General features: G+C 42.4%; 1 protein-coding gene across 4 annotated transcripts in view; it reads right to left on the minus strand.

The window, feature by feature from the left end:
• LOC136858740 (long-chain-fatty-acid--CoA ligase 1) overlaps positions 1 to 26,149 on the minus strand; it is a 488,109-nt gene that overhangs the window by 223,582 nt on the left and 238,378 nt on the right. The window lies entirely within an intron of this gene.

A 26,149-nucleotide genomic window follows, 5' to 3' on the forward strand; every position in this document is an offset into this window, starting at 1 on the left:
ATTATTATTATTATTATTATTATTATTATTATTATTAAATTATTATTAAATTTACTGTAAAAAATTACAAGTCGCTTATCTGACACAATGGAGAGGAAGTACTAGGTAGGAAAACTTCAGAATATTTACAAAATATACCAAAAAGTGATATATTAATATTTAAAATAATATAATTCTCCCTAATTCCACTCTGAACACACGCTCCGCGCTCACTAAAGAGATGATACGGGAACGACTATGGATTGCGGAATGTGGGACTGAATACCAGACCGGTTAGAAGAGAAGAGCAGAAAAGAAAGTGTAGCAGAATAAGGCAAGCAGAGAAAGGTCCTCGGTTCACATCCGGGTGCTAGTACTGCAGCAATATGTGGGTCACTGCGCACTTTGACAAGACTCATGAGAATCTTAATGACCACTAAAATATGTTTTTAATAATTAGTGTCTGGACGGTATTTATTAGGGCCTCTGTATTGAGGCAGCGTGATTTACTCCACAGGAATATCCACGATGATAGGTTTCAAAAGAAGAATAGCCCCGTTGTCAAAGCTTTCCTACTTCCAGCTTGGTTACTTAAGACAACTATAGACCAAAGTCCGTTTCCATGGCTAAATGGTTAGCGTGTTGGCCTTTGTACATAGGGTCGGGAATTTTAACCGTCATTGGTTAATTTCGCCGGGTTGGGGGCAGGATGTACGTGTCGTCGCCATAATCATTTCATCTTCATCACGACGCGCAGGTCGCCTCCGGGTGTCAAATCAAAAGACCTGCATCTGGCGAGCCGAACATGTCCTCGGCCATTCCCGGCACTAAAAAGCATACGCCATTTTATTTTATAGACCGAAGATGGCTACATTCAGTTTTTGCGATCAGGACAGCTACCGTACCTTCGTTTCTGAATTGTTCATGCGAATTTGAGTCAAATCTGTTTCTAAATGAATTAGGGGATTTGACCCGAAACCACACAAAGCTCCACTAATCAGAAATACAATTTTCTTGAGTGAAATCGTATATGAGTCGGCCCCTGTGGTGTAGTGGTTAGCGTGATTAGCTGCCACCCCTGGAGGCCCGGGTTTGATTCCCGGCTCTGCCAAGAAATTTGAAAAGTCGTACGAGGGCTGGAACGGGGTCCACTCAGCCTCGGGAGGTCAACTGAGTAGAGAGAGGTTCGATTTCCATCTCAGCCATCCTCAAAGTGGATTTCCATGGTTTCCCACTCATCCTCCAGGCAAAGGCCGGGATGGTACCTAACTTAAGACCACGGCCGCTTTCTTCCTTCTTCCTTGTCTATCCCTTCCAATATTCCCATTCCCCACAACGCCCCTGTTCAGCATAGCAGGTGAGGCCGCCTGGGCGAGGTATTTGGTCCTCCTCCACAGTTGTATCCCCCGACCCGATGTCTGACGCTCCAGGACACTGCCCTTGAGGTGGTAGAGGTGGTTCCCTCGCTGAGTCCGAGGGGAAAACCTACCCTGGAAGGTAAACAGATTAAGAAAGAAAGAAAAAAGAAAGACAGAAAGAAAGAAAGAAAGAAAGAAAGAAAGAAAGAAAGAAATCGGACATGAACTTCGTACGGAAACAATATGGAGGAATATCACGCTTTAGATATTTAGGCACTGCAATAACTCTTCAGTTCAAGATTTTAGAATTTTAGGATTTTAGCCACGTCTGGTTAATTCTGTCACCAGAATTATTTTATTCTAGAACTGGAAAATATCCAAAGGCAATCGGCACGATTTGTTCTGCGTGATTTCCGAGTAGTAGTGTTAAGAAAATGTTGCAAACTTTGTGTAGGGAAGACTTGCGAGTAAGGAGACGAGCTCTCGACAAAGCTGTCAATGGAGATATGGGGTGGAACGACATTAGTAGACGAATGAGCTTAAAAAGGTTTTCTTTATTGCTTTACGTCGCACCGACATAGATAGGTCTTATGGCGACGATGGGACAGGAAAGGTCTAGGAATGGGGAAGAAGCGGCCGTGGCCTTAATTAAGGTACAGCCCCAACATTTTCCTGTTGTGAAAATGGGAAACCACGAGAAACCATCTTCAAGGCTGCCGATAGTGGGGTTCGAACCCACTATATCCCAGATGCGAGCTCACAGCTGTGCGTCCCTAACCGCACGGCTAACTCGCCCAGCGGTACTATGTTAAGGAGTCTTTTGCTGAACTTCAATTCATTTTGTCAAGTAAACACCAAGTATTTCACCATAGATCTTTCACATGCCGACATCGTACGACATTGAACGCCGAATGGAAAAAAATTGTTAGCGATGGCAGAGGTGATCGCTGAATATAAACAACGGAATTAATTGAGGAGACTAAAGAAGAATAGTCGTGATTATTGTTTTAAGAAAGAGTACAACTGGGCAACTATCTTCATCAAAATCCGCCAATGGTAGGGAAGTAAGAGAGATACCTACCTCATTTCACCCAATATACTTCAAGCCAGACGAAAGCTGGAGTCGACTAAGGGAACGTGGAAACACATCACAGAGAATGTTGACGATGGTATAGTAATTGTTGTTTTAAGGGGGAACGTGATAACCATTCCTGTTACTGTTAATCATACCAGTCTGATCTTTTGAAAATGGAGATATATAATATTCAAAAGATGAAATGAAATGGCGTATGGCTTTTAGTGCCGGGAGTGTCCGAGGACATGTTCGGCTCGCCGGTGCAGGTCTTTTGATTTGACTCCCGTAGGCGACCTGCGCGTCATGATGAGGATGAAATGATGATGGAGACGACACATACACCCAGCCCCTGTGCCAGCGGAATTAACCAACTGAGGTTAAAATTCCCGACCCTGCCGGGAATCGAACCCGGGACCCCTGTGACCAAAGGCCAGCACGCTAACCATTTAGCCATGGAGCCGGACATTCAAAAGATATACAGTATGTTATTATCACTAAAGAAAAATACCCTTAATCAACCACGGAAATAGTAGCAAACATTTACGTTATTTTCCCTGCAGACTTAGCAGAAAATATTTGACAGAAAGCAATTTATTGAACATTAAGGCGGTTTTTAACGAAGGTAACCTTCACATACTATTTATGGCATGACACAGATAAATTACTGCCGCATTTCACTTGTTTGCGGTTAGACCACAGATCAACGTGGGAATGGATATATGGTAACTTTCTTCACTAAACACTCCAGAAGGTAATTTATGCAAATTTCACTTGGCTGCTGATTCGGCGTCAACGAAAGACAAACATAATTTTACGTCCCACTAACTACTTTTATGGATTTCGAATACGCCGAGGTGCCGGAATTTAGTTCCGGAGGAGTTATTTTACGCTATTGGTTTTTACGTCGCATTGGCACAGATACTTATGGTGACGATGGGATAGGAAAGGGCTAAGAGTAGGAAGGAGGCGGCCGTGGCCTTAATTAAGGTACAGCCCGAGCATTTGCCTGGTGTGAAAATGGAAAACAACGGAAAACCATCTTCAGGGCTGCCGACAGTGGGATTCGAACCCACTATCTCCCGGATGCAAGTTCATAGCTGCGCTCCCCTAAGCGCACGGCCAACTCGCCCGGTAGTTCTTTTCCGTGCCAGTAAAGCTACCGACACAAGGCTGACGTATTTGAGCACCTTCAAACACCAACGGACTGAGCCGGGATCGAATCTGGCAAGTTGGGGTCAGAAGGCCAGCGCCTCCAACCGTCTGAGCCACTCAGCCCGGCAAGACCCAAAACAAAAACAAGTGTTAAGAAAATGTTGCAAACTTTGTGTAGGGAAGACTTGCGAGTAAGGAGACGAGCTCTCGACAAAGCTGTCAATGGAGATATGGGGTGGAACGACATTAGTAGACGAATGAGCTTAAAAAGGTTTTCTTTATTGCTTTACGTCGCACCGACATAGATAGGGTTGTATTAAACTACATCATAGATGATGATGGTGATGATGGTCCTACGTCCTTTTAATTGCTATCGATTTTAAGAAACGCCCGAGTGTGAGAATTCCCTTACACAAGATTTCTTTAACGTGTCGGAAGGTAACGACGACACGGAGTTGATACCGACCTCAGCTAGAACGAATCTGCTATTTTGGGAACAGAAGGTACTAAGCGACGACGCCACTGATCTCGTAAGGCGCTCAGGACACCCTGATTGTGCGTGATAAATGATAACCTTTGTACCGAGCGAGTTGGCCGTGCGGTTAGGGTCGGGCAGCTGTAAACTTGCATTCGGGAGATAGTGGCTTCGAACCCCACTGCCGGCAGCCCTGAAGATGGTTTTCTGGGGTTTCCCATTTTCACACCAGGCTGTACCTTAATAAAGGCCACGACCGCTTCCTTCCCACTTCCTAACCCTTTCCTATCCAATCGTCGCCATAAGACCTATCCGTGTCGGTGCTACGTAAAGCCAAATGAAAAAAAAAAAGGATAATAATCCTTGTCGATGCAATAAGCGTCGATAAGAATCCATAAAAACTGACAGGAACATTTTTAAAAAATTGCTAGTTGTTTAACGTCGCACTAACGCACTGAATGTTTTCGGCGAAGTAAGGATGCGAAAGGATTAAGGTACAGCCGCAGCATTTTCCTGGTGTGAAAATGGGAAACCATGGAAAACCATTTTCAGGGCTGCCGACAGTGGGGTTAGTAGCCACTAACTCCTGAATACAAGCTCAAAGCTGCGCGACCCTAACCTCACGGCCAACTCACTCGGCATTTAGAAACTAGACTTCAACTTCTGGAGACGGCTATGATCCAAAAAGATTCACTCAGTCTCAGTCTACCAGAATAATACTTGGCAGTAAAGTTAACCACTCTATCCTACGTAAAGCCGAGTAGAAGCCTTCAACTTCCACTTCTCAAAGGACCTTCACAGCCTGCTTCTATTTTCTTTTTAAGTTCAATATCTGTATTTCTTTCTTTCTTGCTTAATCCGTTTACCCACCAGGGTTGGCCTGAGTGCGAGGGATCCCACCTCTACCGCCTCAAGGGCAGGGTCCTGGAGCGTGAGACTTTGCGTCGGGGATACAACTGGGGAGGAGGACAAGTACCTCGCCCAGGCGGCCTCACCTGCTATGCTGAAAAGTTGCCTTGTGGAGGATGGGAAGATTGCAAGGGATACAAAAATCCATTCTAGCCCTTCAGGCAAGCAATTCAATTGAAAACATCCTAGGGATATGAGATACGAATTTTATACAAATAAAATATAATAAAGTATGAGAATATATTAATTTATTCCTAAAAATTACAATCATTTTCTTAATGGTTATCCTGTCCATTAGATTAGCAGTTTGCCTTTTTGTACCACTACGAGCGTTAATGTGAGTCAATGCAGTGTTTCACTAAGACCTCTTTTTTTGCTATTTGCTTTACGTCGCACCGACACAGAGAGGTCTTATGGCGACGATGGGATAGGAAAGGCCTAGGAAGTGTAAGGAAGCAGCCGTGGCCTTAATTAAGGTACAGCCCCGGCATTTGCCTGGTGTGAAAATGGGAAACCACGGAAAACCATCTTCAGGGCTGTCGACAGTGGGGCTCGAACCCACTATCTCCCGATAACTGGATACTGGCCGCACTTAAGCGACTACAACTATCGAGCTCGGTCACTAAGACGTTATAAGTACATTCGGTGTGGACATTTTTCAACAAAAAAACTCCTGAAAGTATTGAACCAAGGAACACATTGCAGAAAGAATTATGTAGATAAGCTAATTTGGCTAGGATTTTAATAAGAAAAGGAAACGAGTAAAGAATCAAGCGATTTAGGATGTTTTTATGGAACTGCATTTAGGCCGGGAGTGATTTTCGAAATTTGTTTCTTTAGTTTGATAGAGCCATCCAAGACTCAATTTGAAACCTTTCCGGGCCATTTAACCCTTCAACTTCCGGCAAGTCGAGGAAATTGCTTAATTTTACGTTTGTTGTAGTATGGGGACTCGTACTTTGTCTGCTAAGAAATGTTTTCAACATTAAAATGATCTAATAGTCCGCCTCTGTGGTGTAGTGGTTAGTGTGATTAGCTGCCACCCCCCGAGGCCCGGGTTCGATTCCCGGCTCTGCCACGAAATTTGAAAAGTGGTACGAGGGCTAGAACGGGGTCCACTCAGCCTCGTGAGGTCAAATGAGTAGAGGGGGGTTCCATTCCCACCTCAGCCATACTCGAAGTGGTTTTCTGTGGTTGCCCACTTCTCCTCCAGGCAAATGCCGCGGTGGTACCTAACATAAGGCGACGGCCGCTTCTTTCCCTCTTCCTTCCAATCTCCCCATCCCCCCGCAAGGCCCCTGTTCAGCATAGCAGGACGAAGTACTGGTCATTCTCCCCAGTTTCATCTCCCGACCCAATGTCTCATGCTCCAGGACACTGCCCTTGAGGCGTTAGAGGTGGGATCCCTCGCTGAGTCCGAGGGAAAAACCTACCCTGAAGAGTAAACAGATTAAGAAGAAGAAGAAAATGTCCTAATAAAGCATTTCAACAATGTGGGAATTATGATTAGAATTTCTGTACAAGTGAGCAATGTCTGTTGTGAACTAATTAAAAGATGACATGTCATCAAAATCTTAGCCCTGAAGCAAAGAAGTCAGTACCGTACATATTAGGCCTGCAGCAAGCTCTTGTACGTGAGCGTACCGCCGAGAAACTTATAGTTCTAAGAAACTCATTTTTAATTGCTGGTACGCTGGCGCTTTCACACGCCATTTTTGCGTCTGGGACGCAGAGCAGCTTCAATCTGGAACGCAACAGCTGATGTGAACACGCTCCCGACACTGGAAGGAGGTTGCGAATGATAGAGTTTTAGATGACATCACCCGCCGTCATGTGACGTCACCGAGGGGTCTTTGCCCTTTCGTCAGGAGGATCCCGTGTTCTACTATCATAATAACCATAATACAGGATGTTCTACCGCAACAAAAAAAAAAAAAAAAAAAAAAAAAAAAAGAGAGAGAGAGAGAGAGAATGAAACCAGGTGTGGAATGTTAAATGTTCGTATGGCTATAGCTATAGGTCTGGAGCATTGATCTCTCATTGTTCGGCAAGGCTGGATGACTCAGACGGTAGAGGTGAGTTGGTGGGTTTGATTCAGGCTCAGTCCGGTGGTATTTGAAAGTGCTCAAATATGGCAGCCTCGTCTCGGTCCCCGCTGTGGGTGGGTGGGGGTGGGGGATAGAATAACACCCACAGTATCCCCTGCCTGTCGTAAGAGGCGACTAAATGGGGCCCCAGGGGCTCTGAACTTGGGAGCGTTGGTTGGCGACCACGGGGTCCTTAGCTGAGTACTGCATTACTTCCACTTACCTGTGCCAAGCTCCTCACTTCCATCTATCCTATCCGACCTACCTTGGTCAACTCTTGTTATTTTCCGACCCCGACGGTATTAGGTATCGAGGTAGTAGGGAGTCTTTAATTTTCACGCCCTTCATAGCTCTTATCTTTCTTTAGACGATACCTCCATTTTTCGAAGTGTCGGATTCCTTGCATTTTTCTTTCTGATTAGTGTTATATAGAGGATGGTTTCCTAGTTGTACTTCCTCTTAAAACAACAATCACCTCCATCACCACTTCATATCGGCGATTTTACTGCCACGTAAAAACAAATTCCGCGGGACAAAATTTTGGCAACTCGGTATCTCCTTTATTTGTTTCCTATTTTTGCTAATGGTTTGACGTCACACTAACACATCGAAAATTTTCGGTGACGCGAGAATGGAAGGTCATAAAGGAAAACAATATTAGTGAATCGTCGCAACAGATTGGATCAAATTCACTTTCTCCGTAGAAGACGGAGGCTGATACGCTTTTTAGCCCTTAGAACAAACAACAACTATCTGTACCACAATCACAGTCGAAGAGAAAATGTTTCTTTATTTACTCTTGTTCTTCATGGTCTTTTTCCGAATTTATTGGGGCTCGCACTTAATATGGATCTGGTTTAGTTTTATGGCTGGATGCCTTTCCTACTCCAAACTATGTCGAGGAATAAATACGTCATTGTGTGTTTCTTGGTAGATGGTACTCTTGGGCGGTGTATTGTATGTAGATGAACAGAAGAGTCTTCAAATGATCAAGAACACCCAGTCCTCGGGCCAGAGGATTTAACCATACGTAGTTAGAATTCCTGACCTGCCGCGGAATCAAACCCGGAACCTTCTGAATCGAAGGCTGCTATACTGACCATTCGGCCAAGGAGGTGGACTCTTATTAACTGTTGACAAGAATAATTAAAATACTCTGGAACACTTAAAAAAATTGATACATAAGTCATTTTATTTTGAATAAGGTAGTATAAAAGGGATCAAAGTTTGTTAATGTCGTCTTATTCCAAGTATTCCTAAAAAAAATCGTAAATATTGTATTCCTATCCTCTTCTTTAAAGCGGAGAATTTGTGGTTGTATACCGGTACCTCTGAATAGCTTAACATTTTGGCAATTCTTATGATGGCGCGATTGTTATGTCAAATCAAACAATACGCATTAGTGTTCAGTATATGTGCGTAGTTCGGCTACTGTTTCGGAGGCTATCTAGACGAGGCGTGTTTGATTCACCCGGAAGGGCATGCGTGTGAATCCCAAGCGGGAAGTCGAAACGTTCAGAAATGAGACGTCCACTTCCGAAGAGTATTTATCAAGCCTACTCAAGAAATAAGTAGAGGGTTAATTTTCGGACATAAAGGCGGTCGGGCGCAGAGTTAACCACTTTATCCCAATTGGTACTCAAATTACATATAGCACATTCCTCCAAGGGCCTTTATAAAGCCTTTGTTTGCGTTATTACAAAGGATAGGGAATTGTATTAACGGTCCGGTTTCTGTACAGAATGGGGGCCAAGGATTTTAGCTCTGGCTCGAGGGCTTGATGTTTGTGTCAATACACACATTTTCATCCAAATACAACAAAATCACCCTATCAACCACCACAGAAACAGATAACAGTGAATAGGCCTACAGTCGACCTCGATATCTCGACCCTCCATTAGGCTACTCGATTTTTTAGTATCTCGAAGTAACTTCAATTTCCGGGCCTTTTGTTCTATTCTTCACGTGTATTTATTTATCTATTACTCGATTTCTCGAAGCAAACGCTTCCTCCCATGAAACAAAACATACTGTGTAACTCGAATTTTGTACAACATTGACGGTGCAATACAGCATTTGTAGTTTGTGAGGAACAGTTAACAAGTAAAAGAAAGGTTACAGTGATGCTGGGAGCTAATATGACTGGAACCGAAGAGAAAACTTCTAGTGATCGGAAAATCGGCGAAACCTCGTTGTTTTTCGAGTGTGAATTCGTTACCGGTCACGTACGAAAGCAACCCCGCAAGTCGTGGATAACAAACTCCATTTACGAATCTTGGCTGCGTCGTTTCGAACCTACATACAGAGTCAGTCGAATATAAATGGCAGTGTTTCTCGCAGCAGTAAATGTTGTTAAAAAGTATGTGGCAGAAAAGAAGGTTAACAGCAAAATTCAAAAGAGACCAATGATTTTTTCCAAAGGTGTTAACGGTGGTATATTTCTTGTTTCACTACTGTATGTACTCAGTGTTGCCAACTTATATTTTCAAGATTCGCTAAATACTATTAAAATCCGCTAAAATTCCGCCAAAAAATCCGATCTCAAATAATAATAATAATAATAATAATAATAATAATAATAATAATAATAATAATAATAATGTGAGGAAAATGTTCGGCCCCGAAAAACAGAAGATGGATATAGACTGAGGTCACGCAAAGTGACAGAAGAGCTTTCCAACATTGCAGCAGACATCCGCAAAAGACGTCTGAAATTTTATGGGCACGTCCGCAGACTGCCGGCAAATTGACTGACACACATGATTCTCACCTACATAGAACATCTAAAAAATATTCCATGGGTACTGGAAATGAAGAAGGATCTGGAAAAAGCCCAGATGAACTCAAATGACACCGCGGACAGAAACCCCTATAGGAAAAAAATTAATGGATGGAAAGTGCAACCAGAGAACGAAATGAAAAAGAAGACTGGAACAAAGTGGACAGAAGAACGAAAAAGGATCCACGGAGAAAGGATGAGAGCTGTTTGGCAACTCAGCAAACAGAATCGTTAGATCTTTGTGTGACCCATTGGGTTCATACGCACATAATAATAATAATAATAATAATAATAATAATAATAATAATAATAATAATAATAGTAGTAGTAGTAGTAGTAGTAGTAGTAGTAGTAGTAGTAAATGTCTGTATTCTCCTGATCTGTGAGTTTCACTGGGATTAACCCCCTGCCTGCTAGTCGGCGAGCTAAAATTTGTAGGCGTTTTAGTGCCGGGTGCAAACTAGGTGAATCCCCTACCTCAAGGGCCACACACAGAAGAGGCCAGTTCATTAAACGGTCGTCCTTCATAACATAAATATAAATGCTGCTCTCTCACAGTTTCATTATCTGTCATCATTCGTCAACTAATAGGTAAGTACCCTCTTCCCACTCATTACAAATTTATGATACCACGATCTCATAACATCAAATACAAATAACATGTTTTCCTCATGTGACTGCTAGCTCCTGACAAGAAATACGGAATAGCTCAGAGACAGATTGAGTACTTAAAAAAAAGTAAAATGGATAAAACGCTAAATTCCGCTATAATAAATCTAGAATTCCGCCAAAAAATCCGCTGTCCGCTAAATGGTATATTCTCCGCCGACAGTCTTCTAATTCCGCTAAGTTGGCAACACTGTATGTACTGTATTGCATTTTCTAAAATGTTACTTTAATAAGGGTCATAATTAAAGCGATGCCGTAAAATACGAGTTTGATAGTATATTTTTAAATACTGTAAGAATATTGTATTCAGTATAAGCCGGTAGATACAATGATTCAATTATGCGTTATATGCAATTTCGAAATAAAATTTAGCTCCCAAGGTAATTCGAGATATCGAAGTTCCGCTGTATATCTCTCCACCTAGAGTTTGCATCAGGAAAGGCATTCGGCCGTAAAACTGAAGTGAACGAAGTAGATTGGAAAATCGGGGAAAGGCCAGGAAGGAGAAATAATGATGGGTGAAGGGTGGTCATAAACAACGTGGACCGAGTATATGTGCGTTAGAGGATTGGTCATACTAATAAATAATTTAAAAAAAATAGATATTTCGCGCCGTTGTCATTTTATTAGCTTCTGAAGTTAGCCAATCAGATCACTTCGCCACTCTTAAGCCACGTTCAGATTATTATTATTATTATTCACATCGTTATGCCCAACTGAGGAGCACGCTTGAGCTGATGATTTTGCTTTCTTCTCTTCCCAAAATCTCTTCATCTTCTCACTGAAATTCTTCTTAAGTTCTTCTGTCCAGCTTTTATTAGTTCTAGCCTTTGGCTCCGCGAAACAATGGTTATTAATCAGTGTTCTGAAAGCAGATCGATATCGATTCTTCACAGTTTGCTGGTTGATATGTATTTCCTGAAGATCTGATTCTATTTCATTTAGCCAGTTGTTCTTCACTTTCAGTGCGAAGGCAAGATTTAGAATTCTTTTGGTCAGTCTTTCACTGCTCATTCTGAGAATGTGTCCATAGAATTTCAACCTCTTTTCCCTGATAGTATCTGAGATTTTTTCCAGTATGGCAATAAATTTCATGAGATTTACTTTCCATCCATACTCCCTCTGTGCAGACTGGGCCGAAAATTTTCCGTAAATTTTTCTTTCTTGCTTTTCTATATCTACCGTAAATGATTAACTTTTACGATGCGTATAATACTTCAGGTTTTATTACTGTATTATAATGTCTTAGTTTTGTTTTCCGAGATAATGATGGTTTGTTGTATATGTTCCAAGAGATACGATATGTTTTCTGTAATTTAGTAATTCACTCCTTATTTGCTTCACGATTTAATCCACAAGGTTGAATGATTCCTCCAAGGTATCTGAATTTATTTACTTGGGAAATTTGTCCAAATTTAGTCATCACAGCTTGCCCATCTAGAAACCGAGAGGCTCCTTCCATGTACTGGGGTTTACATATGATATGTGAAGTCCTGTTTTGACTACAATTTCATGTAGGTTTTCGAGGGAGTGGATTGCTTCTTGCCTATTATTATAAATAATTGCCGGTTCATCTGCAGAAGCTGACACCGCACGTGAATTCTGTTTCTCAGTTGTCTACCAAGAGTTATTCCCTTTTCCCAGGTTCTGATTACTTTTTCTAGAACATGATTGAACAAAAGAGGTGACAGTCCATCTGCTTGTCGAACCCCTGTGTTGACATCAAAAGGCTAATAATAATAATAATAATAATAATAATAATAATAATAATAATAATAATAATAATAATAATAATAATAATAATAATAATAATAATAATAATAATAATAATAATAATAAATTAAATATAAATATATTATATAATAAAAAATAAATTAAATATTATTATTATTATTATTATTATTATTATTATTATTATTATTATTATTATTATTATTATTATTATTATTATTATTATTATTGAGCGAATGAAAATGTATTTCAACTTCCTCTCACCAGAGGCTGCCACATGACAAAGCATAAACATTACATAAATGTATACCTTTCAACTTTAATTATCGAGGTAATTTCTCGCTAATTCTGGTATAAGTGGTTTCACATTAACGATACTGAACCTTTCAATGTGCTAATAACTATACCTGATATTAAATTTAGATTAATATTGTACAGTTTAAAAGTATTCACTAAATATTTCGGAATGGTTCCTCTGGGACCTATCATTGATCTTGCTGTTATTTCTTTGAGTCATCAGTCCATAGACTGGTTCGATGCAGCCCTTCATCTCAAGCTATCCTGTGCCAATCTTTTAATCCTATAACTTCGATATAACTGTATTTTTCCTTCAGGTAGGGAACTGTGGGCTCGTATATCCTCATCTTCTGTAGATAAATTCTATGTGGCTACTCAGCATTGTCCTCAAGCCTAACTGTTGGGTCAATTACAACAGCACATCCTTTCTTTCTGCCTACTGCAGAAATGTCCAGTCGACGTACACAACCTCCTGTAGCAAGACAATGAACTTCCTCAAGTACCTTTAAATCAGATTCCTTTAATCCATTTGCCATCATCTTCCTGACTGAGTGATGACGGACTTCCCTTAGAAGTTCTGCATGATGACCAGATCCCAGAACATGCGCAAGGGTTTTCAAACTCGTTGCAGTGCCTACAAGTGGATCCGTCTTCAGATCTGCCTGGAAGAAGTCGTACGGGTATCACGTTTGCCGTCATCTTCATAGCATCTCGCCTCGTAAGTTTGTGTACTGTGTAATTTTTTGGCATTTTAGTCAAATTATTAAAGAGTTTTTAAGTGAAGTAATGGTCCAGAGCAGTAACTTCGCCACCGATAAAGAGTATTTAATTATAATCTAACGATGCAGGCATGGATTTAATTTTGCCACTCCTCTTTTATAATAAAGTACCGAACAGGTTAGCCGAGTGCGTTGCGGCACGGCCAATTATGATACTTGGTAGACAAGTGGTTTCGAATCTCCCCGTCAGCCATTCTCGAAATGGTTTCCGTGGTTTCCCATTTCGACTCCAGCCAAATGCTGTGGTGATATCTTTCGCAAGACGACGGCCGCTTCCTTCCCATTTCTTGCCCATACAATTACACCTACACCAGCAGGCAACACCCTCACATAGCGCTACATGTAGCTCACCCCATGGGGTGTACCGGGAAAAGCGCCACAGAACTGGCGAGCCAAACATGTCCTCGGATATTCTCGGGGGAAAAAAAACAAAGCATACATGAGCTGTATGCAAACTAAGTTAAAATATCTGTGACGATAAGCCGGGCTCCGGTCTGTGCACTTCTTAAGGGAAGTTCCTCCTACACCTCACAATATGTAATAGAATCAGCCTTCAATGAAACAGCAACTCGATTTTTCCCAAGATCAAGAACTCACTCACCCACAACACTTGCATAATCTAAACATCATCAGTGTGCTTTCAGTCTCTAAGTTTTCCAAATGCGTGCTTCGGAAACGATTTCTGTATCCAACTTCACATATTTTAACTTATGTTACCATTGAAGCTTTCACGGCCCGTATTTGTAGACATGATATGGGCGTTTGGGCTTCTTCCATGTCAAGAAAGCAATGTGAAACTCTTTACGTTTCGCAGAGAACTTTGCTCGGCGTCTCGACTGTTCACGAGGAAGTCTTCTACAATAATGAGGGTTTGAATTTAAGAATGCTTTACCGTTCGAGCTGTAGTGGTACACTCGTTCGTAAACAGGTGGCTCGCTGTGTGCTGGCACAGCGCTCCAAGCGGGAGCTGACGACAACACTAAGCTCCAATTAAGATTCTCATCATACCGTGTGTGCGTGTGAAGTATCAGAGAGGACATCAGACGAACCAGGGACGAATGAGGTAGAAGAAATAAATAGAAACTAATTAAATAAAATAAAATGCAACGAAAGACACCAGGATAAAATAGAAAAGAGCTGAAGATTGTAAAGAATAACTAAGTTCTCTGCGAAAAGTAGAGTTTCACCTTGTTTTCTTGACAAGGCATTAGCCTAGAAGCCCATATTTTAACTTATTTAGCATGTTTAGTGTATTAAAAAGAGCTATTGCCCTTTAATTGGAATTTTAAAATATTAGTTAGCAAAATCTTTTTAAAGTGTTTTAATGTATCCTTGTTTCAATTTTTCTTTGTCTATTAAGTTTGGCTGATGATGTCCTAAACTGGATGAAACATGTCCTATTCTATTAAGTAAATGTTATTCTGAATAAGAATAAAATATTTATTGTATTGTAAAGGTGGAATTTTTACTAACAAGTATCACAACGCTTGTTCAAGTGGCAATACGGGCTAACAGTGAAATTTGTTTCTTGCAAAGGGAGAACATAATATGAAAGAGTCAGTAACATCATCGAATTGGGAAATAATCTAAATGAGCTTTAAGCACAAGATTATGAGAAAAAAAATCAAAATTACGCCTTTAAGAGAATGAAGCATTAGCTCTACAGTATTGTACTGTAGAAACCTAACGCTTGACTTGTAAAACAGGAAAGTTAAATGCTACGTTTTACTTAGTTTTTATATGGGGTTGAGTCCTGGACATTGGGCAAAACGTCTGAAAAGAAGAACGAAGCTTGAGCATGTGACTGAAACGTCTATAGCAGAATGTTACTTAATACCATCAAATAAGAAAATGGGAATAGTTGGTGTATATCTTGAGGAACGAAGGAAAGGACCGAATACTCCTATTCGTCACACAATTGAAGATCTTCGGGAAGAGAGACAGAAGAGGCCGAAGTGTCTCCTGGTTAAGGAACCTGAGTGACTGGTACCAAAATATTTTCAATGGAACTGTTCTGAAATCGCCATAATGGTACTGGTGATTGGTGGTGATTATTGTTTTAATAAGGGGTCTGATACTTCGAAAAATGAAGTTATCGGCCAAAGAAAGACAAGGGCCACGAAGGGCGTGAAATTAAAGACTCCATAGGCCTCGATACCTAATACTGTCGGGGTCGGAAAACAAGAAGAGTTGACCAACGGAGGTCGGATAGGATAGATGAAAGTGAGGAGCCTGGCACGAGCAAGTGAAAGCAATTCTAGGGCTCAGATAAGGGATCCGTAGTCGCCAACCCACTCTCACAACTTAAGAGCCCCTGGGACCACTTTTATTCACGTGTTACAACAGACAGGGGATACCGTGGGTGTTATTGTAACGCCCCCACCCACAGCGAGAGATAATAATGATAGCCAACATTCGGAACGGACGAAGAAGCGGAATAATCGTTGGACGAAAGATATGAAAGGAATTCATTTTCGCGACAATACATTTCGTGCCACTGCTATTCTCTTCTTCTTCTTCTTCTTCTTCACTTTTCGTCAGAGCCAAGTTGTTCACCGATGATAGTAGCCGGGTATCTGAAGCTCTCGGCTGATAATAATGTGTGTGCTGGGCTGTCATCAGGATGTGTTTGATCACTGAAGATTACAAACTTGGTTTTTCGTATATTTGATTAAATTATTTAATACTGTTTAAGGACTGTTCTAGAATTAGTTAACTAAAATGTTTATGTATATTGCGTAACTGTAAACAACATACGCCAAAGATAGCTTATTCAAAGAAAATATTTTCTGCCAAGCAACGAAAATTTGCAGCCATTCTACCTACGAGTGTTGAATCGGCAATGATCTGCATTTAGGGCGGTCGCCCAGGTGACAGATTCCCTATGAATTGCTTAAAACATATTTACATTTATTTATAATTATTGTTTACCTAGCTTTTCCTTAAATATTTTCAACAAACTTGTAAATTTATCGAACACTTCCCTTGATAATTTATTCCAATCCATTTCGCGGCCTATAAATGAATATTTTCCCCAATCTGTCCTCCTGAATTCCAACTTTATCTTCATTTTATGATCTTTCCTACTTTTAAAAGCTCCACTCAAGCTTAATCTACCTTGACGAGTAGCCTCTCCCTCCCTATACACTATAAAAGCATCTATCTTTGAAGACACGGACGAAGTTCTCTCATTGGTTTCACGTGTTTATTTCTTTTTTAAATGTAAATTGTTCTCGCATGTATTTCTACAAGCTCACTACCATTGCGTTCAAACTTCTGTCACGTGCACATATTGTCTTCCACTGAACACTGCAGGCTTGGTAGTTAATTATGAATAAGGGACAGAATGCTCGTTGCCTACTTGTATAACAGCTATTACACGTCTCAGGCTCTCGTGTCGTACGAATGGCCTGCCTCCAGGTATAAGCTAGTGTCGAGGAACTGGATGATTCCAACATCATTCTCACTGCTCAGAAGCGGGACCATTTTTGTCCTATTGTTCAGCAAAACCATGTAATCATCTGCCGAATAGAATTGTAATATCATGTATCCACATATTTCTCAAAATAAGTATCAGTCTTCCGTTCTACGTGGAATTATTATCAGAGTTCCGAGTTAGATTCCACGTACGCTGAATAGGTGGCTACATTGGTATGAAATTGTAAATACGTATGACAATGTTTTTGAGGATATTCGCCTGTTCGACCTGTAGCACAAAATGACACATTCTACTTATATCAAGTGACTCGTTACCGAGCGAGTTGATTACACGGTTTGGGTCACCTAGCTGTCGGCTTGCATTCGAGAAGCAGTGGGTTCGAACCCCACTGTCGGCAGCACTGAAAATGGTTTTCCATGGTTTACCATTTCTACACCAGTCAAATGCTAGGGCTGAACCTCGGATAAGTCTGCGATCGCTTTCGACCCTCCTATCGTCATCATGTGTCGGTGCGACGTAAACCAAATAACAATAAAGAAATACAAAATCACTTTGACAAAAATGGACATAGCATTGCGAGTGGTCAGTTCTGTAGTCCACTACATCAAATCAGTATCAGAGCAAAGCCAAGCCGTCCCCGCAAAGACTAAGAAGGCCCCTGAAGGAGTGGAAGGTAAAGGCTTCCACTACCCGTAATTCTCAGCACTAAGTAACATAGCGTGGTTAGCTGCTGGGCTGAAAAAAAAATGAATTGGCGTACGGCTTTTAGTGCCGGGAGTGTCGGAAGACATGTTCGGCTCGCCAGGTGCAGGTATTTTGATCTGACTTCCGTAGGCGACCTGCAGCTGCTGGGCTGAGTGACTCAGATGGTAGAAACGCTCACATTCTGTGTCAAGTTGGCGGGTTCGATCCCGGGAAGTCCGGTGGTATTTTAAGGCAATCAAATACGCCAGTCTCGTGTCGAAAGATTTAGCCGCGCGGAAAAGAATCCCCACGGGACGAAATTCTGGCACCTCGGTATCTCTGAAAACCGTAAAAGTAGTTAGTAGGATATATAAAGGGTAATATTATTAGAGGGTAGGTCTATGTCCATCTGCCTTGCACCGAGGATTTAACCTGTTAAGCATTTCTGGTGTAGACTCAGCACAAATTGCGCCATTTTCCACTCCAGAAATGGTAGCGCAGTTTTTAAATTTTTCGACTTTCCGACGGGGATCGATTCATGCCCTTTCAGGCAAACCAAGAACATATTTACTGCCTCAGCTTGACAGCGCATTTTCAATACAGTATGACAAAGAATTTTTTTATTTCTTGAAATGGTGCATAATAGTCACTGCACAGGACATTTGCAAACGTTGACTGGTCGAAGTTCTCTGAGATTTTAAAGGTAATTGGAAACAAGTATATACACAGAAATATTATGAATATTATATTAAAAATCAAACTGCAGTAATAGGAATCGAGAGATATGAAACGGAAGCAATTACCGAGAATATAGCGTGGCATGTTAACAGCTTGTACCATTTCCCATTCCGTTTTAATTAATGTACTAAACACGCGGTAAAGAAAATCATATAAAAATGGGAAAGTAATAACAGAGTTGAAAGAGAGAAAATTAAAACCAATAATAACAGAAGCAAGATTGATTGTAGACTAGTTCAAGCAAAAATGGCTTTTGGTGAGAGGCGAAACTTCTTCACCTCTGATATGCAGATAAGCGTATCAGTAACGCGTTATGTACAAGTGAAATGTTTGCCATAACTGTTGTAGGAAGAAAGAGAAGAGAAGAATTAGAAGTACGATGTCTAGAAATAATGTTTACATAGAGAGGGAGACAGGCTGAATTAAGTTGCGGAAAAGAGAATTGAAAATGGAAACCTACAACCTGTTTTCCAGTCAGTGATCGGGTCAGGAATGGAATGAATGAAGCCCCCATCTAGCGGCGAGGATAGGAATTGTGCCGGCTGCCGAAGCCTGTCGCACTCCGCTAGGGTGATGATTAATGACTGACCGATGGAACGAAATGATATTGGAGAGTATTGCTGGAATGAAAGATGACAGGAAAACCGGAGTACCCGGAGAAAAACCTGTCCCACTTCCGCTTTGTCCAGCACAAATCTCACATGGAGTGACCGGGGTTTGAACCATGGTATCCAGCGGTGAGAGGCCGACGCGCTGTCGCCTGAGCCACGGAGGTTTCGGGAAAGGAGAATTATTTGGTGAAATTTGATAAGAAGCGGTAGGGTGATAGGACACATCTCGAGGCATCCAGGACTTATTCAGCTGATTTAAACCAAAGAAGAAAAAGAACACAGTACCTTTAAGTGACTACGGCCCCACTTCACATAGAGCAAAGCCAAGCTGTCCCCACTCAGACCAAGAAGGCCCTTGAAGGAGTGGAAGGTAGAGGCTTCCACTACCCGTAACTCACGGCACTAAGTAGCACAGCGTGGTAAGCTATTGCTATCGGCGTGGATCTACATTCGATTTCAATCACACCACCGAAAGTTTACTGAGCATAGGGGCTTGGGACATAATTCATGCGGGGCCAGGTTAATTGCAACAAAAGTGCTTAAGTTTCAGATATACGAATTGCTACAAATGCAGATGTGAATTACCCGAAAGGCATAAGTGAACTGCCAAAAACATACAGATTTGGGTGTGGGCAATGAGCATCGTTGGGGTGGGGTTAACATGTTTGCCTTGAACGTCAAAAATGCTAGAAAGTAAGTTAGACACTTCCCAGTTTCACAAGCACCGTTGACTAGCAGTTTTAATACCGAGCTGTTGAATTTTCCTGTGACACGCTTGCTCTCAGGGTGACGCACACTCTTAAATTTTATTGGCTGAAAATACGCTTCAACGGCTGTATTTTTTTTACAAGTTGCTTTACGTCGCACCGACACAAATGGGTCTTATGACAACGATGGGATAGGAAAGGGCCAGGAGTGGGAAGGAAGCGGCCGTGGACTTAATTAAGGTACAGCCCCAACATTTGCTTGGTGTGAAAATAGGAAACCACGGAAAACCATCTTCAGGGCACGGCCATTTTCATGGAAATTTCGAAGTAGATGACAAATTTAGAAGGGGTGATTCCAAGATTTTTCAAAATATTTAATAGCCTAGTACAGGTCCCACGTGAAGAACAGGGGAGGTAATACGGCCTTGGGGCAGGTATCCCTCTGCACACCCCGACACATTAGGGAGGGGAGGTTTGGGGTAATTCACATACAGTATGTACATTTTGTAAATTTCTATACTTGTTCGAATTTTGTGAAAATTCACCAAGCCCGATTCATTCAGCCTCGCGAGAACAGCTGAGGAATATTAAAAGACCCAAAAACTACAGTGATTTGAGTGGAAATGAAGAAATATTAATTCTTAATTCTGAATCATTTATCTTCTGACCATTTCCCATGTAATGCACTGATAATATTTTAAATTATACAGTATTTTATGGTAGTTGTAGGTGGTAATTTAAAAGTCCTGTACATCACATTTGGAAGCAAACTTGAAATCAAATATCTCGCAATAATGATAATAATAATAATAATAATAATAATAATAATAATAATAATAATAATACGAAGAAGAAGAAGAAGAAGAAGAAGCGAAACCAAGAGGTTTCAAGAAAAGTTAGATCTCGCAGCCAAACACCCTGGATAGAATAAAGGGTGAGTGCAGAATGAAAGGATGAAGGAGTACTGGGCGAGGATTTAAGCTAAGAAACAGATGGAGCTGAATTCGAATTTTTTTTTTTTTTTTTTTTTTTTTTTGCTAGAGGCTTTACGTCGCACCGACACAGATGGGTCTTATGGCGACGATGGGATAGGAAAGGCCTAGGAGTTGGAAGGAAGCGGCCGTGGCCTTAATTAAGGTACAGCCCCAGCATTTGCCTGGTGTGAAAGTGGGAAACCACGGAAAACCATCTTCAGGGCTGCCGATAGTGGGATTCGAACCTACTATCTCCCGGATGCAAGCTCACAGCCGCGCGCCTCTACGCGCACGGCCAACTCGCCCGGTGAATTCGAATTAACGTGGTGCATAGTCAGCCAAAACGAAAGAGGAAGAAGAGATAGGGAATTTGCCACCTGGGCGACTGCCCTAAATCAGCAGATCGGTAGTGATTGATTGTTAAAACACTTAGGGCATTAAAATTGTTCTGATGTCTAAGGTGTTCCTAGTATCTAAAAAAGTCGGCACCATTACTTTAAGTAACTGTATGGAACCAAAAATACAGTTTCCATGGTTGTAGTGTTCAAGAAAATAAACTATTGTTTTGAATTAAGAGTCTACGTAGATATATTTATGCGTACGTGAACTCCGGCTCAGGCACACCTTTGCGGAGGTTCGGACCTGCCTTCAGGCAGAATACACCCTTACCTTACCTAGAGATATATGTACTGATGAGCAACTTAATTAGAGATAGTTTCCGCTGCCGCTGTGGACTGTTCGGCCAATGTAATGTAAGCTCGGCGTGGTCCATGCCTGCAATACCGGCCATGTGAGTAACAGATGAGCATAGGATGGGAAAGACACGAAATCTCGAGTTTTTTGATCGCGGCCAGCTTCTCGATGTCAAACGTACTGTATGGGCTATTCCAGCTCCGAAGTTGTGCAGGCAAAGGTCTTCCTGCTTGAGTACGCCCTACCTAGATTCGGACAAAACCACAATCGCCAGGATCAACTGGCGTGGAGTACAACATGTTGTTTACAGGGGTCACCGTCTACTGACTTGGATGGTAAAAACGGGTAGAAGGGTCAGTGCATCAGATTACTCGCGAATTCAATGTTGGATAACAAACGAAGTGTGAGTAGCCGTGCCATCCAGGACCGCCACCTCGCAATGAAGTACAAAAGCCACCGTACTACGTAGCACCACTGTTCACCGCACGTCACAAGAACACCTTCAATGAACTCTAAAGTAAACTCGTGTCCTCATCCCGAGGTGGAGCAGCTCTTTCCAGGCACATCCTCAAATGGAGGCGAACTGCATGTACCACTTTAATCAAGTAACAGCCCTCCTGCCATTCTAAATTTCTGGCAGTACTGGGAATCGAACCCGGACCTCCGAGACAATAGTGCTAACCGTTACGCTACGGAGGCGGACACCATTAAAACTCAAAGAATAGACAAAGGTCGCCTGTCCAAATGAGACATGGTATCAGTCTCTACACGCCGATGGCATTACTTCGAGGCAGGGTACAGTTCAGGCCGGAGGTGGTGGTATCACCGTATGGGGACCGTTCGCTTGAAATGAAATGGGACCCCTTGTACATCTGAAAACGTCCCTCACCGACGAAAGATACAGTAACCTGCTGTCAAATCATGTCCACCCATTCCTTCACCTCCAGCACACGGCAGGAGACCTGTACGTACTGTAAGACAATGCACCGTCCGGTCACCCCCCGAACTGTGGTTGATGAGTTCCATGAACACTTCATGGACATGAGGATGCTTGCCTGGTCCCTAAGGTCAGCCGACCTCAATTCTATTGAATATAATTATCTAGAATGCTGTCTGGAAAGACGTGCGCGTCGTTGACCCTGCTCCATAAATATCTCTGCATTACGGGAGGTTGTGCGGTGGTCGTGGAACAGTACGACTTCCCATGCTTCTTGTGGAGTCTCTGTCACGCCGTATTGCCATCGTCATCAGGATACAAGGGTGTGCTGCACGCAACAAGCCAGGTATCTGTAATTCAGTTGCTTATCAGTATCAGTATATAAGTATTTAAATTGGTCAAAGTGGTCACCAAAGTTCAGCTCCTTAGCTGACTGATCAGCGTAGCGTCCTTCGGTTTAAAGGACCCCGTGTTCGATTCCCAGCCACCCCACGGATTTTAGCCGTGTCTGTTCAATTTTTCTAGCTCGGCGGGGGGGAGGGGCTGGGCGTCTTGTTTTTCGTCTTTATATTCCTCTTCTTTTTCATGCAATACACTACACTTCCAAACACCGCAGAAACGCACAATAGTTAATGCATCCACAAAGGGTTGGCGTCAAGAAAGGCATCCGGCCGTAAAACTGGGCTTGGTCCACTTGTGGTACCGATCCCAAGAAACTGGGAAAAGATCAAGTACAAGAAGAAGTCAAAGTGGACACGAAAACTTATCTCTCACTTGAAACACAAGTTTTGTAATCCTTTATTTCGCCACCTGGTTAGCGCAGTCAGGTGTACTGCTTTTGTGTTCAAGGTTACGGAATCGCCTCTGTGATGTAGTCGTTAGTGTGATTAGCTGCCACTCCCGGAAGCCCGGGTTCGATTCCCGGCTCTGCCACGAAATTCGAAAAGTGGTGCAAGGACTGGAACGGGGTCCACTCAGCCTCGGGAGGTCAACTGAGTAGAGGTTCGATTCCCTTCTCGAAGTGGTTTTCCGTTGTTTCCCACTTCTCCTCCAGACAAATGCCGGGATGGTATCTAACTTAAGGCCACGTCACTTCCTTCCCTCTTCCTTGTCTATCCCTTCTAGTCTTCCCATCCCCCCACAAGGCCCTTGTTCAGCATAGTAGGTGAGGCCACCAGGACGGGGTACTGGTCCTCCTACCCGGTTGTATACCCCGACCCAAAGTCACACGCTCCAGGGCACTGCCCCTGAGGCAGTAGAGGTGGGATCCCTCGCTAAGTCCGAGGGAAAAACTACCCTGGAGGGTAAACGGATTAAGAAAGAAGGAAAGAAAGAAAGAAAGAAAGAAAGAAAGAAAGGTTACAGAATTAAATCCTAACAGTTCGGTTGTCATTTAAGACTGCTTGAACGAATGGAGAATTACGCCAATAGAGTTACTAGCACGTTAAAGGGCAACATTCCGGAACTCTATGGCCTCATAAGAAGAGGTGTTGCACACGTATGAGGGCTTGTGTGACAACTCAGCGACTTCTTCGGTAACTTCGCAGCAGTACAACCATAATTGAATCCCAGCTCATGAAATGTAATTTTAAAAAGGAAAGTCATATTATAGGTTTCGTGGCTTATGACGTAAGTTCAATTGTCACATAAGACTCAAAAATTATTTGCTTACGAACCGCCAAACCGAGGTGGTAAAGATGCGCTCGGTTCACTTGCAAACGGCGTGGATTCGAGACGCCATTGGGAAGTTAAAAAAGAGAGAGATATGAGACTTCCACATTTGGGGAGGCATATGACCTTGGGGTTCATTCCACCTACACCAGAAATGAATACGAAGTTCATTCCTCGGGGGAGGGGGGGGGGGGGCAAATGCTGTTGGGCACAGTGGGAATAACTATCCCACTTAACACCTAGATCACGACCATAGTAGGAGCCTTTATTCTCCACTCTTCCAGGAGCTCTGATGGTCTGCCTGGAGATTATTATTATTATTATTATTATTATTATTATTATTATTATTATTATTATTATTATCATTATTATTATTATCCGCCTCTGTTGTATAATGGTTAGTGTGATTAGCTGCCACTCCCCGAGGCTCGGGTTCGATTCCCAGCTCTGCCACATAATTTGAAAATTGGTACGAGGGCTGGGTCCACTCAGCCTCGAGAGGTCAACAGAGTAGAGGGGGGTTCGATTCCCACCTCAGCCATCCCCCACGTAGTTTTCCGTGGTTTCCCACTTCTCCTCCAGGCAAATGCCTGAATGGTACCTAACTTAAGGCCACAGCCGCTTCCTTCCCTCCTCCTTCTCTATCCCTTCCAATCTCCCCCCCCCCTCCAACGACCCCGTTCAGTTTAGCAGGTGAGACCGCCTGGGGAAGGTACTGGTCCTCCTCCCCAGTTTTATCCTCCGAATCTATGTCTGACGCTACAGGACACTGCCCTTGAGGCGGTAGAGGTGGGATCCCGAGGGGATGGGAAGATTGTAAGGGATAGATAAGGAAGAGGGAAGGAAGCGGCCGTGGCCTTAAGTTAGGTACCATCCCTGCATTTGCCTGGAGGAGAAGTGGGAAACCACGGAAAAACACTTTGAGGATGGGTGAGGTGGGAACTCAGTTGACCTCCCGAGGCTGAGTTCCAGCCCTCGTACGACTTTTAAAATCTGATGGCAGAGCCGGGAATTGAACCCGGGCCTGCGGGGTTGGCAGCTAATCACACTAACCACTACACCACAGAGGCGGACTGATGAACCTCTTGCAAATAAAAATTCTGGTCCTTCGGTGTCCCTTTGAGTTACCGGCATTTACAAAGTCATTAAACAAATAACAGTTTACAGACAAAATTGTCGCGGTTACTTTTTTTGAGCACTGAAGGGAGACGATGTAGAGGAACAAATGTTCTTACTGCCGTGCACGCTGAGAGAAGAAAGAACATAGCCGGCTTTACTCAATGACAATTCATTCACAAGAATAAAGGATGAACAAAGATTTAAGAACAGTAAAGTGTTTTCATTAAGAAGATGCCTAAACGGTTAGCGTGCTGGCCTTTGGTCACAGGGGTCCCGGGTTCGATTCCCGGCAGGGTCGAGAACTTTAACCATAATTGGTTAATTCCCCTGGCACGGGGACTGGATGTATATGTCGTCTTCATCATAGTTTCATACGCATTACGACGCGCAGGTCACCAACGGGCGTCAAATCAAAAGACCTGCACCGGGCGAGCCGTAGTCTTCGGACACGTCCCGGCACTAAAAGCCATACCCACTTCATTAAGAAGATAATTTTACATAATTTGACATTTTCTTATAAACTGATCTGACGCAATTTTATAATTTTGAATCGAAATTACAAGTTCTCTGAGTTTTCAAGTTGCAGGGGGTGTTTTGGCTTTCAGATGTAGTAAGGCTGACAACACCTAACTGGGTTATGTTTACTTGAGGAGGATTTTAACCTTCTCCATTTACCCACGCTCTATTGTCTCAACGTGTCTTCTTCTAATGTCTCAACGCACGCCCTCCACACACACACACACACACACACACACACACACGCGAAGATACGCTGATATAAGTTGCTGAAGGTTGAAACTTCAGCGTTTACATTTAGAATCCTCTGCAGCTCCTCAATAATTGAGGTACGTGGCTGAAGTACTCTCCGTGTGTAACAGTCAAAATTGTACATTAAAAAAAATACGAATTAAACAGGAACATTTTACAACTAACCGAGAAGAAATTGCAAAACTGTAAAGCGAAAAAATAGAGCCTGAGCCGGAACTAAAAAAATAATATATTTTAAAATATCCCTTACATATTTATAAAATGGGAAATTGAATAAATTGAATAGTTAGTGATAGACAATATTTCTTGAATATCTAGAAAGCATGTATGGCATGTATAACTGAATATTTACAACTAGATATAACCAAACCAAACCCCATGGCACTACAACCCTTGAAGGGCCTTGGCCTACCAAGCGACCGCTGCTCAGCCCGAAGGCCTGCAGATTAAGAGGTGTCGTGTGGTCAGCACGACGAATCCTCTCAGCCGTTATTCTTGGTTTTCTAGACCGGGGCCGC

Source organism: Anabrus simplex, chromosome 1 (genome assembly GCF_040414725.1).
Source record: "Anabrus simplex isolate iqAnaSimp1 chromosome 1, ASM4041472v1, whole genome shotgun sequence".
NCBI classification, from domain to species: Eukaryota; Metazoa; Arthropoda; class Insecta; order Orthoptera; family Tettigoniidae; genus Anabrus; species Anabrus simplex.